Consider the following 14,946-nt stretch of genomic DNA (forward strand, 5'->3'; position numbering starts at 1 on the left):
TGGTCCAAACTTTGAGGTCCACCCTAGCACAGAGGTACCTGGAAGCATACCCCTGACACTCTGCTTGAGTGTTCCATATCTCCATGATCAGCTAGTATATAATCTAGTAACATAGAGACCCTTTCAAAGCATGAGTAGAATATCTTCAGGGACTTACAAATATTGGGCATCCACTCTCCTCTGAGTGCCCAACAGCACCACTTGGATCTCTTAGGACAGCGTTTCTCAAACTTCAATGTGTACACAAATCATCTGAGGATCTTGACAAAATGCAAACACTGATGTGGTCTGGGATGGGCCTGAGATTCTGCATTTCTAACCAGCTCCCAGGTGATGCTGATGCTACTGGTCCGTGGACCATAGTTGGAGAAGCAAGGCCATCACACTCTACTTCCTACCTGTGGTCTGGTTACTTGCAGACATAGCCTCTCTATTGAACCTGTAGGCATCACTCCCTTGACCCTCATTTCCTATAGATAGGCCTCACAGCCTTGTCACACCCTCAGCATTCACTTCTTCTATTGTTGCACCTGACTTCACTATTTTCACCATCTGATTTCCTGTTTTGCAGGCTACTAGGAAGTGGCTACTGCTACTGCAGGTTCCCCTCTAACTTATCAGCTCAAACTGTAGAAACTTGGTGCTTTGGTGGCAGGGAGGGTTTTTAGTTGAAATTCAGGTTTGACAAATATTTTTTTTCATCTAGATATCTAGTATCTCTGATTTTAATTATGCTATATAAAATTATTCCTTAATTCCCAAGGAATTTCCTTTCCCATTTTCTCACCCCCTCTTCCTTTTGACCTCACCATAACCCCTTCGTCATTCCCAGTAAATCTGTACGTTAAAAGGCTCCTTGGGCAAAAGTGAAAATAATTCTAAGTCAAAACTAGGTAGCTCTCTTGGGTTTGATTTTCAAACGTATAAACTCAGGTTCTTAAATTATTTTCTTTAGGCAGGTGGTTTTGTTCCAAGACTACTCAGGGACCAAGAGTAAAAGGCAGGAGTGAGAAGTTGTATGAAAGGGCTAGGAAAGAGGAGAAAGAGAGTCCAGGAGAACCTCCCAGATGAACAGGCAAACCCTACTCCTGTTTGGGATTCATCAGCAGAAGGGGCCAATGAGCAGAGAGCTGCCCTGGAGCTCAGAAGTAGCCAGGGGCCACACAGGTGCTCCTTTGGGCAGTGTGTCTCCTCAACTGGGGATCATCTGATGTGACAGGAAATCAGGGGCCAGAGACTGTCCCCAGATATTAGAATATTACCCAGGGTGTGCCCTCCCCACCCATCTCTCCAGCACTCCAATAGGTCTTAACCAGAGACTGACTCATAGCTGCATGGGTGGGGGTGGTAGGGGTAGGGGAAGAAGTCCTAGGCAATGAAGACTTTCTAAATTTCTCTCTTGCACAATAATTTGATGAGAACTCACACATCTGGGAAAATATGTCATTTTCAAGCCACCTCCTGGGCTTTGTCTGCACCTGCCTCGAAAATGTTCACAGATGCAGGCTCCCCTCTACAACAAAGCTGCAAACACGGCCCCACAGCACCTAGAAATGAACAGTCATGGCTAGAGATGTACATTTGGGTGTAACCAGCAAACAGATATTGTTTAAAACCATGACTCTACATGAGATAACTTGGAGAGTAAATAGAAAGAAAATTTGGCCTTAGTCCTAGGGCACACATCCATCCTAACAGTGGTTAGGAGGCAGCAACAAAGCACGCAGGCGCGGGGAGTGGGCAATGAGAGACAAGGGAACCAGGAATGTGGTACTCCAGGAGTCAAGGAAAAAGTATGGCTGGAGATGGACAGAGGTATCAGCACGTTCAGGTAAAAACAGCTGCTTGAAAGCACAAACGGTCAAACAGGGCAACTGAGAAAGGAGAACCACAGAACGACATTTTGGAAATTAGGAAGCAGATGGATGAGACATAAATGATGTCTTTGATCCTCAGCTGAATCCTAAACTCACAGTAAGGAACGTGGAAATCCTATCCTATTTTCATTGTTGAATCCCCAAAGGCTGAGAAACTGGTGACACCTGGTCCCTTTGGACATGGAGAGGAAGAAAAAGCCAAAAGTAAAGAGGACTGGAGGCAATACTATTTAAAAGTGGGTCAGATCCCCAGATCTCCCCTGCAGAAGGCAGACATTTATTTCCCAAAGAGGGTGATTAGAGGGTCTGGTTAGGAGACACCAAACTCAATGGAAAGCAGGGTTACCACACTGAAAACAAAAGAATTATGTGAATGTGGGCACTCCAAATGCTGAGACAGCCCATACCCAGCCTTCGTCCTCATTCAGTTTCCAGAATGCCAAGAAAGGTTTCCAGTGAAAAAACTCAGAGAGCTGAAGCCAACAAGCCCCACTTGTGCATTCAGAACTTCCAGTCAGCTGTTAAGTGCTCGCTCTTAAATATGAGCAGGCAGCCAGACATCTGAGGAAAGCATCTAGCATGAAAAACAAATCCAAAACAGACACAAAATAATCAGTTGGAAGAAACTAAAACGATGGAAGGAAAAGATAAGATTGACTTTTCTCAAGGAATGTACAGGCCAAGGATGTGTGTGACTCTCCACCATGACCCACTTTTAGGAGTTTTTATGTTCAGAACATCCTATGTGGTTAATTTCAGTGTCTGAGTTTGTAAGGCCTGCCATGCAGGCCTCCCCCTGAGCTTGTCTGGTTTAGTATGTGGCCTTTCTTTCGTCCATAATAGAGAAAAAAAATAATTACAAATTTTCTAAAGTAAATGTTTTGATAAAAGGGAAAGGAAGAAGTCTCTTTTTTTCAATAGAAAGAATTAGTCTTTTATTTTTACTTTTTATTTGTCTTTACAATGTACTCCACCAAAGTGAGGGCATAAACCAAGGAAGAGGAAGACAAGAGGCACCAAAAAGAGGAGACCCAGCATGAGAGAGGCAAAGGGTGTCCTCAGGATGACGGAAGAGGGAGAATTCAGGATGGCGGCTGTGTGAACAGGAGCAGTCAAAAAACTGCAGGGGAATCTTATTCAGGAAGAAGGAAATTATGAGTTCCAGGTGCACCTGAATGCATTGAAAGATTTAGCAGGCAACTGAAGAAGAGTTTGTGGTTGGTTCATGGTATACAAGAATTATAAGCAAGCAATAGCTAAGCAATTATTAACTCTAGAAAAACAAAACGTTGACCTGAAAAGGGAAAAAAAATCATAGCTTATTACATGGATGAGCTGTGAATCGCATTTTCAGATCATGGCAATTTAAACTCTAAACGTTGAACTACTTAAAATTCCATCTTCATGGGGATGATGCGGGGGGAGGGGCGTCCAGGCAGAGTAAGAACGAATGGGAAGTGGACAAGCAGGAAAGGCAAAAGAGATACATTTTCATCTTCTATAATGGAATGTCAGAAGGTAATGTTTATAACTAAAAAACCAAGAAGTAGCACTAGAAGTGTGTTTGTAAGAATATAGGGATAAATACCAAAAATAATTAGCTAAAAGAGATGAAAGTATTGCTTCTAGGAAAGAGAAGTTGGCAGAGGAAGAGGCCTGTTAATTTCCTCACAAATTCTGTGAAACTATTTGACTCTGTAAACTAGTATGTATAACTGGTAGAAATGGTAAGTTCAATTATAAACACAATAACTTTTTAAGATTTATCGAGTTAGCTGATACATTCCTGAGGACAGAAAGAGGAATAAACACGATCCTTATTTTGTGGAGTTTGGAATGTAAAAGAAAAAAGTTGTAATACAGTAGGATACAAATGCTGTCCTGGAGGTATTAAAAGTTCGCTATGGGGCTGGCCGAGTGGCGTGATGGTTAAGAACTGGCTTGGGACGCCAGAGAGCCCCGGTTCAGATCCCACATATGAGGGCCAGTGACACTGCCCTCCACAGCTAAGATGCTGAACAACAGCTCAACCTGGAGCTGAGCTGCCGTGAGTCGCCAGCGACGGCATAGGCTGCAGCCCCTACTGCAGTGGGTTGCCATGGGCTACCGTGTGTAGCCAGCAGCCAGCCTGAGCAGCTAGCAGCCGCAGTGAGTGGCCATCCAGAAGCCGGCGACTGATCTGCCTCCCCCGGGAAGAGCGCAATGATGGTGCCAATTTGGGTCAGTGAAGCAACGTCCTCCACAACTAGACTGAAGAACAAAAAATGACAGCAACTTATCTGTTCCCCTTCCCCCAACTCCCCAGCACTGTTCCCATCCCCCCAATTCCCCAATAAAAATCTTTACCAAAAAAAAAAAAAAGTTCGCTATGTACTTGAAGGCACAGGCTATATTTTGTTTGTGTTTCCAGTACCCTACCTAGCGCCAGGCAGACAGAAGAGCGTTAGTGGCAGGTGAACATGAGAAGGTATATGTGTGAGCTTGTTGCACTAAAACCAGAAAACAGAGCATTTTACAATATAAATGTGGTGGAGGAAAACAAATCCAGAAAGATTTTGTAGCAGATGTGACATATGAATGTGGAACTGAAAGTATATCAAGGATTCCCCAAGATGGATAAAGATGGTGAGATTATTCAAAGGAGGGAGAACAATGAACACAAAAATGATGAGAAAGTAGTATAGTATCAGTTAGCATATCAATAATAATACTGTGTAGCAAACCACTCCAACTTCAGTGGCACTCATCACTAAATGATGTTCACTGTCACACTTGGAGGTCAGCTGGGATTTGGACTGACTGACTGGGTTTAATAGGTTTTGATATTAACTGTAAGTTGGGTCCAGGTATGTTCCATCTTCTTTGGACCAAGAGCTACCTGAGGCAGGCTCCTCTCATAATGAAGATGAAAGAGCAAGAAAGCAAGCATATTTCAAGTCTCTGGACATGTCATCTCCACTAACATGCCATTGGCCAAAGTAATTTCCATGGACAAGCCCAACATCGTTGGATTAAGGCAAGTACATTCTTCCCTCATTGGAGTTTTGCTGAACACTGTTCCTGAACAATAATCTAAACTCACACAAGGGTGTTTGGTCAACAACACAAATACATGTAACTCCTGGAGACTTTCAATTTCATTTCCTTCAGAAACAAGAGTAAAAGTTATGCAATCACAATGAGCCAAATGTGCTATTGAGCAGCTGAAATGAGGCAGGTGTGACTGAGGAATTGAATTTTAGTTTTCTTTAGCTCTTATTAATTTAAATGTAAATAGCCATATGTAGCTGCAACTACATGAAAACTGATATTTTAATCTGAGGATTCCTTTTATTAAATCAATTCTGAAACTGTAACTTTCAACATTTATATATTTGGTCTATCATGAATTTTAGAATTTATTTTGATGACATACTTCTTCTTCGTGAAGCTTAGGAATAGCCATGAAAGTTATGTGGGCCGAAGTAACTCAATTCCTGCACAAAACTGACCACCCTCAACCTCCTTGCCAATGTGTATCTCTGGGACAAGAAAAGCTAGGAGAGGAGGACATGAACAAATTAAAATAAATCTATCAACGTCTCTATAAAAATAACTCAAAGTGGACCCCTCTTATGATGGTCAACATCAGATGGTCACACGGGAATGTTATTTATTTTCTGAATAATCTTGTAGTATTATTACATAAAATTTACATTTACAAATTCCACAAGTATTAATCATGTATCTCTCTACTGGGAAGAAATATAACAATTATGGCAAAAAAAACCATAAATATGATGTGCATACGAATGCTTTTAAACAAGCATTTGTTCAAGTTCCCAAATTTAAGAAAATTGAAAATTACCATAAAAACTGTTAACTTCTTTTTCTTTCTAATTTTTTAGTCTCTATTTTGTTGTTGTTAATGCTACTTCTGCCCCTATTTAAGCTAATGTGTGTGGTAAGAGAGCACATGCTTTACATGTTATTTTATAATAGTTTTATATTGAATGACTAGTATCAATTTCCACCCTGGTGGAAAGAGTTCTTAGTCTCTATATTTTTGAAGGAAATGAAAGAGAGCAGGAATCAAGAACACTGTGAAACAGAATTGCTGCAACTGATGCAGAGTTTCTTGTAAATAAAGTATGCCTTGGAGGGCCGGCCAAGTGGCTCATTGGTTAAGAGCTGGCTTGGGACGCCAGCTCTGAGCAACAGGACCCCGGCTCGGATCCTACATGAGGGCCAGTGACGCTGTGCCCTCTATAGCTAAGATGGTGAACAACAGCTCGACCTGGTGCTGGGCTGCTGTGAGTCACCGGTGACAGCGTAGGCTGCAGTGGGGCTGGCCAGCAGCAGTGTGAGCTTTTGTGAGCTGCCATGAGCCACCATGAGCTGCCATGAGCGACCATCCAATGGCCAGTGAGTGAATGCCTCACCCTGGAAGATTTCAATGATAATACCAACATGGGCCAGTGAAGCAGTGTCCTCCACAACTTGACTGAAACAAAAGAACAGCAATTTGTCTGTTCCCCTTCCCCAATTCACTAATACTGTTCCCCTCCCTCAATTTCCCAATAAAATCTTAAAAAAAAAAAAAAAGAATGCCTTGGAGCGGCCGGTTAGTTCAGTTGGTTAGAGCGCAATGCTCATAACACCAAGGTTGCTGGTTCAATCCCTGCATGGGCCACTGAGCTGCACCCTCCACAACTAGATTGAAACAACTACTCGACTTGGAGCTGATAGGTCCTGGAAAAACACACTGTTCCCCAATAAAAATCTGTAAGAAAAAAAAATACAGTGCCTTGAAAGAGAAACTGAGCAAAGTGTATTACACAATAAGGTAAAGGAATTTCAAAGACAGTGAAAACAATTTCTCACAGAAGTATAATCAGAAAAAAATTCTCAAATTTCTACACTTTCCATTTTTTCTATCATAATTCCACATATTTCTCTGGCTCATCTACAAAGGAAAATATCTTTAGAATATTCCAGGTGAATACAGCAGCATTCACAAACATTACCAGAGACACGGTATAAAATCAATAATAGAATGGAGTCAATGGAATTGTAATAGATAAGTATGATATCGGAGGTGGGATGGCAGTAGATGGGGGAGGCAGATAGTTTCTGCGTGAAGGGTGAAAAGGATAACTATTGCATTGTTCTGTACACCTGAAACTAAAAATAAAAAAAAAGTAAAATCAATAAAATCAATAACAGGAGTGCCTAGTTTCTTTATATAGGTAAGAACGAGAAAGACCAAGAAACCAATAGGCAATAACTTAAAAACAGTGTTAGGAAATGCTTCCGCCTCGCTTTGTCTCTTGAGGTTCTTTGTAAAAGCCAGGATTCCACATTTTGATTCTATAGCAATCAACAAGCTTTAATATTAATTAAAATAATTAAATACCATTTCACTGATCAAACTGGCAATGATTAACAAAAAATGTAATTCTGTGATGAGAGATTCAGAACACACTGAGAATTTAAATTTGTACAACCACTCTGGCTGCATGCTTCAAGAAGTTACAAAAAATGTCCATCTTTTGTCCACATTCTACCCCTAGCAACTGATTTAGATTCTTGCCACATATTAGAATACTAATGGTGTTACATAATATATTGTTATATGGGGCAGGGGTGAGGTTCCTATTTCAAAAATTATTATTGTATTTGGGTAAGTAAAAATTATATGTACACATAAACAAAATTGGAAAGGTATAGAATTGTTAATATTTTTATTTTTTATGCTTATCTATATTTTCTACAGAAAATTGTATTTTCTATGTATATAATATGTAGAAAATAATTGCTTTTGCAAGAAAAAAATGTTTAATTATTAAAAACTATTTAAAATTTTATGATCTTAAAAAAGAAGGAGGGAGGGAGTAACTGTTTAAATGCTGCTTCATGGGGGAGATCCAAGATGGCGGAGTAGATAAACACTGTGTCTGCTTCCTTCCGTGAACACATTAAAATTACAACTAAATTATAGAAGAGTCAACCTGGAGAACCATCTAAAGCCTGGCCGAACAAAAGCTTTATAACTGAGGATATAAAGAAGAAGCCATGTTGAGACTGGTAGGAGAAGTGAAGATGAGAAACAGTCTGGCCCCAAACCTCTGTGTGGTGGTTAAGAATCGGGAAGGATATTTGGACCATGGAGGTTCCCCCCCAAGGAGCCAGCAACTCCAGCCCCACAACAGCTTCCCCAGCCCAGAGTACTGGTGCCAGGAAGAGGAGATGCCACAACATGAGGCTGTGAAACCCAGAAGGGATTCCAACCATACAGGTGGGATGAAAGGCTGTGGGAAACCCAGATGTCCTCTTAAAGGCTTTCTCACACGCAGGCACTCATCTTTGGCTCCAGCAGAAGGACAGTAACTTGGGGGGCATCAGAGGCAAACAGGGGCAGACTGAGGTGAGTAGCTTTGAGGCAAGGGCTGGAGGACAGTTGCCGTTTTCCCTGTGTGGGGTCCTTTCCCATGCAGCCAGCAGGCAGGTGCCATCTTTCCTGTGTTGAGTCCTCCCCCACAAGCCAAATCTAAATCTGACTGGCCTGGTGAGCTCTGCAGATGCACCCTGATGACTCCCTGAGACCCTGCCCCACTCAACTCACCCAACACCAGTGGCACTTTCTCTGAGAGCAGCCAGCCCTGCCCACATTGCACTCTTTCTTGAAAAACTATTAGAGTCCGCAGGACCCAGACATGAAGCAGCTAGCCACAATGTGCTCTGAGGCTTTTGCTGAGTAGCCTGGGGCTCACCACTGGCATCAAACCAGAGTCTACATTAACCCGATAACCACAATGAAACCCTGCCTCACCCAATTCATGTACCACACAAGGCTTTATCAGGAGATGAACTTTAAGGGAGTCAGCAGTTGGCAGCAGGCCACGGGGTGTCCTGCCTTTTTGTGGCATTACCCCAGGCCTGGTACTGGTGGCAACTGTTCTCAATTCGCAGCATGGCCTCTCCCATGTGCCTCCAGGATTAGCACAGGCAGTGAACAATCATGAGTTGCTTTGTAGCTCCTATCAGATAGTCCCTGACTGGTCACAGGCAGTGGCTGACCTGGGCCTGCACCAGAGCCCCTCACAAGACGCCCAAGAACCAACATACGTGGAGGTTAGCTTCAGACCACAGCAGAGCACCACCCAATTAGCCCCACAAATGTCACACCCAAAGGGTGGTCTCAACAGACACCAGAACCTGCTAGGGTGAATCCCACTCAGTGGGGTAAACTCCCTTCACAGAAGCTTATAAGCTGTGAACATGGGCAAACCCCATAGCCAATCAGCCTGAAGGTCAATCCCACCCATTGATTTGCCAATAGCAATCAAGACTCAACTATAACAGGAGGGCTGATACAACCCACACAAGGGACACTCTTGGAGCACCTGGAACAGGTGACTAGGGAGACTGTGCCAGGGCCCCATAGGGCACCCGGCCAATACTGCGAGATATAGAAGAGCTACCTAATACATAGAAACAAACAGAGAGGCAGCCAAAATTAGGGAAAAAAGAAATACCTCCCAAATGAAAGAATAGGAGAAAACTCCAGAAACAGAATTAAACAAAATGGAAGTAAGCAACCCACCAGAGACAGAGTTCAAAACAATGGTTATATAAAGGTGCTCAAGGAACTTAGTGAGAACTTCAACAAAGAAATAGCAAGCATAAAAAAGGACATAGACACCATTAAAAAGAACCAGTCAGAAGTGAAGAATAAAATAACTGAAATAAAGAATGAACTAGAAGAAATCACCAGCAGACTAGATGAAGCAAGGATCAAATCAGAGATTGGGAAGACAAAGTAGGAGAAAACACCCAATCTGAACAACAAAAAGAGAAAAGAATGAAAAAAAAAATGAGGATAGTTTAAGAGACCTCTGGGACAACAATAAGCATAATAACATTCACATCATAGGGAGAAGAGAGAAAACAAGGAATTCAGAACCTATTTGAAGAAATAATGACTGAAGACTTTTCTAGCCTGGGGAAGGAAATAGACATACACGTCCAGGAAGTGCAGAGAGTCTCAAACAAGATGAAACCAAACAGGTCCACACCAAGACATAATTAGAATGACAAAGGTTAAAGACAAAGAATCCTAAAAGTAGCAAGAGAAAGGCAACTAGTGACTTATAAGGGAGCTCCCATAAGATTGTCAGATGATTTCTCAACAGGAACTTTAAAGGTCAGAAGGGATTGGCACAAAATTCATTCAATGTGATGAAAAACAAGGAACTACAACTGAGATTACTTTACTCAGCAAAGCTATCATTTAGAATCAAAAGATAGATAAAGAACTTCCCAGACAAGAAAAAGCTAAAGGACTTCATTACCACCAAACCTGTATTACAAGGAATGTTAGAGGGACTTCTTTAAGATGGAAAAAAAAAAAAGATCAAAATTATGAACACTAAAATAGCAATAGCTACATCTCTATCAACAATTACTTTCAATATAAATGGATTAAATATTCCACTCAAAAACATAGGGAGGCTGAACGGATAAGAAAACAAAACCCTTACATACACTGCCTACAAGAGAATCACTTCAGATTGAAAGACACACACAGACAGAAAGTAAAGGGATGGAAAAAGATATTTCATGAAAATGGGAAAAGGAAAAAAAAAATGGGGAAGCAACACTTATACCAGACAAAATAAACTTTAAAACAAAGGCTACACCAAGAGACAAAGAAGGACCCAGTAATCCCACTTCTGGGTATTTATCTGAAGAAACCCAAAATGCTCCTTTGAGGGCTATGCGCATTCATATGTTCATTGCAGCATTGTTTACAATGGCCAAGATGTGGAGGCAGCCTGGGTGTCCGTCAATGGATGAATGGATAAAGAGGAGGTGGTACATATATACAATGGAATATTGTTTAGCCACAGGAGGGAATGGGTTCTTTCCATTTGCAGCAGCAGGGATGGACCTGGAGGGTATTGTGCTGAGTGGAATATGTCAGACACAGAAAGACAGATGCAAAGTGATTTTGCTTATATGCGGAATATAAAGAACAAAATAACAAACAAAACAGAAACAAACTCATAGAAAACATACTGATGGTTGCCTGATGGGAGGGGGCTGAGAGGTAGGGTGAAAAAGTAAAGGGATTAAGAAGTACAAATTGGAGGGGCCAGCCGAGTGACTCGTTAGTTAAGAGTTGGCTTGGGAGCGTGAGCTCTGAGCAGCAGGGCCGCTGGTTCGGATCCCACATGGGCCAGTGAAACTGCGTCCTCTACAGCTAAGATGGTGAACAACAGCTTAACCTGGAGCTAGGCTGCCATGAGTCGCCAGGGATGGCGTAGGCTGCAGTGGGCTGCCATGAGCTACCGTGAGTGGCTGGCAGCCAGCGTGAGCAGCCGGCAGCTGGTGTGAGCTGCCGTGAGCCACCGTGAGCAGCCATCCAATGGCCTGCGACCGATCTGCCTCAGCTGGGAAGAGCGCAATGATCATAATACCAACATGAGCCAGTGAAGTGACGTCCTCCACAACTAGACTGAAGAACAAAAGGACAGCAACTTGTCTGTTCCCCTTCCCCAATTCCCCAACGTTGTTCCCTTCCCCAATTCCTCAATAAAGTCTTAAAAAAAAAAAGTACAAATTGGTAGTTACAAAATAGACATGCGGATGTAAAGTAAAGCACAGAGAATATAGTCACTAATATGGTAATAACTATGTATAGTGCCAAGTGAAGACTAGATTAGTTGCGGGATCATTTCTTAAATTATATAAATGTCTAACCACTAAGCTGTGCACCTGCAATTAATATAAAATAATATTAAATGTCAACTGTAATTGAAAATTTTAAAAAGGGGGAAAAGGTGAAGGAGAATAAGAGGTCCAAATTGCCAGTTATAAAACAAATAAGTCTATGTACTGCATAGAGAATATAGTCAATAACATTGCTGTAGTATGGTACAGTGTCAGATTGTTGCTGAACTTATCCCGGTGACCACTTCTTTAGGTATCTAAATGTTGAATAACTATGGTGTATACCTGCAACTAGTACAATATTGTGTGTTAGTTATATTTTAATGAAAATCTTAAAATAATTTTTTTAAAAACCCTAAGTAGTCACATTTAAATGATGATAAAGAATCAATTCATTATTTGAACACTGGTAAATAAAAGGAAAAAATCAAAAATCAAAATAAATAAATGCTGCTGCATGGGGCCTGGCTGCCACCTGTATGGGTGCTGTTGTATCATTATAACAAGCTACCTTTTACAGGAGCTGGGCTGAGTGGGTTTCTTTTCCTTGTTCTCTAATATTCTATCCCAACTTTGTATCATCTGGAGGTACATCATGCAACTGGTACACAGTGGCTGTACCAATTTATATTCCCAGTGTGTTGTTATTCCCCCAGCGCAGAATTAACAGTTTTTGCGAATCATTGCCCGTTTGATCAGTGAAATGGTATTTAATTATTTTAATTAATGATTAAAGCTTGTTGGTTGCTATAAAATAAAAATGTTAAATTCTGGCTATTACAATGAACCTCGAGAGACAAAGTGAGGAGGAAGCATCTCCTAATACTCTTTTAAGTCATTGCCTATTGGTTTCTTTTCTCTTTCTTACCTGTACAAGGAAACTGGCTATTCCTGTTATTGATTTTACACCCTGTGTTTAATAAAGCCACATGTTGACCTCTAGTATTCCTTCACCTCCACTACCAAAGGCTTTAAGACTCAAATTCTCAATATCTGGAATGGTTAAGACCATCTTATAGTTTGGGTACAGCAGGATTAAATAAGGCTTCCTTGTCATCTCAGACACACCATTGCTAGGAAAGCAGAATTTTGGGTTTGGGTTTGGGCTTCAGCCACAGGGATGAGACTCCTCTGTCATGCACAGGTCTTTACTTTCCCACGATATGATTTAAATCGTTCTGAACACCCAGCTGCATTTAACACAAACGAGGGGTTCTGACTCCCTCCTAACCCTTGAGCCTCAGGTCCCCCTTACCCCAGGCCTCACTCCCCTCTTTTCAGTCTCAAAGTGCTTCTTGCTGGCAGAAAAATCAGAACCAAAATATGAACAAGTATAACCCAGGGTTTTCAGAGTAATTTTTCAGATTGCTTTAAATGTAGCATATCCAATCCTGGTTTGTTTCATTTATTTTATTCAATAGAAAAAAGAATGAACACAACAGAGTATGAGCTCCCACCACTTTTACATTCAAATTGTTAATTTTACTGCTCAATTTTGCGTCTACTGTATGCCACTAACTGTTTCGATTTTTTTTCAGATGTCACTCATTTAAAAGTTTTTCTGGCACTTTCTATTGTTGCCCCAGACAAGCAATTACAACTGACATAAAGCCAGTCCTGTTCACAGTTTAATCTTGGCATAAAATCGCAGTCAAAGAAATAACAGTCCATCAGAAGATTAAAATAATTAAAATCTTTATACGCTTCTCAAGAAAATACCACAGGACAAGTACTGAAAACAAGGCAGAGAATAGAAGTTGGGAGAGGGTCCACTGGTGCAGAGTTAGACTTTTAATGTCTGAGACACAAACAATAAGTCACACCAAGGGCTCTGAACATTGTGCTCAGAGCAGCAGGCCTGGAAGCTGGCAATACTCAAAGCAAAAAGAGAAAGTTCCAGCTGAGGGGGAAGGTGCAAAGATGGCTGCGAGCATCCTGGTGGAGTACTGTGTGCAGGCGGTGGTCTAGGAATGACGTGAAGGGTGCTTGAAGGTGTGCCTTGCAAAGGTAGCATCTGAGACGATGGCCCTACAAAATATATTAGGGAGTGATTTGCCTTACCAAATGATTATGAAGTCTGACAATTAAGTTCAGGAACTCATCTTAGAAAAAGTGCTACATACCTCATTGCTAACTATCACTACAGTCACCTTCGAAGCACTCCCCTAGGGAAGCTGTGCATTGACGCCAGTGCCTAGTCCACCCTTCAAAGCAATTTTGGAACTCTTTTTCTAGAATGGCCATCAGAGCTGTTGTATTTGAAAAGTTAATACCAGTTTGATATCTTTTCACACTTTTATTTCAAAAAAATGTTGAATTTGCAATGTGAACTTACAAGAAGCCATCAAAAGCAAGGGTCATTCATAATGGAGTTGAAAATAACCTCAATGTGATGAGAGCATAAGTGAATTGTGTTTTTATTAGCAGAGATGGGGAAGCAAGCCAAAGAGGAAATATGCTTCCTTTATAAATGCTTTTTTTGTATTGTTCCCACTTAGACAAGCGAAGAGCTGAAGGTCTTGAATGTGAGTTAAAAGTTAGAGCGCTAAAGATAGACTTAGGAAACATCTGCATTCCTCATCTACTAAGGTAGGACCTAGTCCCCTGCAAAAGCACCTTCTGTCTGCCCAAGAAACTTCAGGAATTCAGGTTTAGGACCTGCAGGAGCCAGGCCCTCCTCTACGGGCCACTGCAGTCACCACTGCTGAGGTTTGGAAGCCTCAGGATGCCCAAGGACCTCCCAACCCCATAGCCCCATAATGCCCCATTCTTCCTCCTCCTCTCTTTAACTAGAATCTCAGAGACGACTAAGGTTCATGTGGTAAAAATTCATTCCATTTACCATGCACAGCACCCTCAACACAGGACTCAGAACTTTGTCCACAGGGACTGGTCCAAGACAGATAAACACAAGGGACAAATCATCTTTCCTACTAGACCAAGCTTTTCTGGTTGACGTTTCTCACTCACTCCTCAGACAAACCTCCCTGGGGGCTCCTGAGAGGCATGCCCTACCAGGGTGTCAGGCTCCTGACTCAACTGTGATCTAGGGCAGGACGCAGCTCGGGCTAAAGCTGAGACCCCCCCTCACTCCCCACCCCCATCCCAGCCTTTCCCTCCCACACATGCCCCTCCCCTGGCATGACAGCCACACAGAAATTAAACTCACAGCCATGAGAACCCCACCAAAAGGAGTAAGCATGGGGTCAGAGGGCTAGCTTCTTGGGCAGCACCTGCGAAGAAAATGTTGCTCTCAGAGGAGAAAAGTGACATCAGCATGGACTATGTTTTAAAAGCAAGATAAGGGCATTTGGGGCAAAGAGAAGCAGATGAGAAACAGAATGCCAGACACCCT

The sequence above is a fragment of the Hipposideros armiger genome, unplaced genomic scaffold (genome assembly GCF_001890085.2).
Source record: "Hipposideros armiger isolate ML-2016 unplaced genomic scaffold, ASM189008v1 scaffold_89, whole genome shotgun sequence".
Taxonomy (NCBI): Eukaryota; Metazoa; Chordata; class Mammalia; order Chiroptera; family Hipposideridae; genus Hipposideros; species Hipposideros armiger.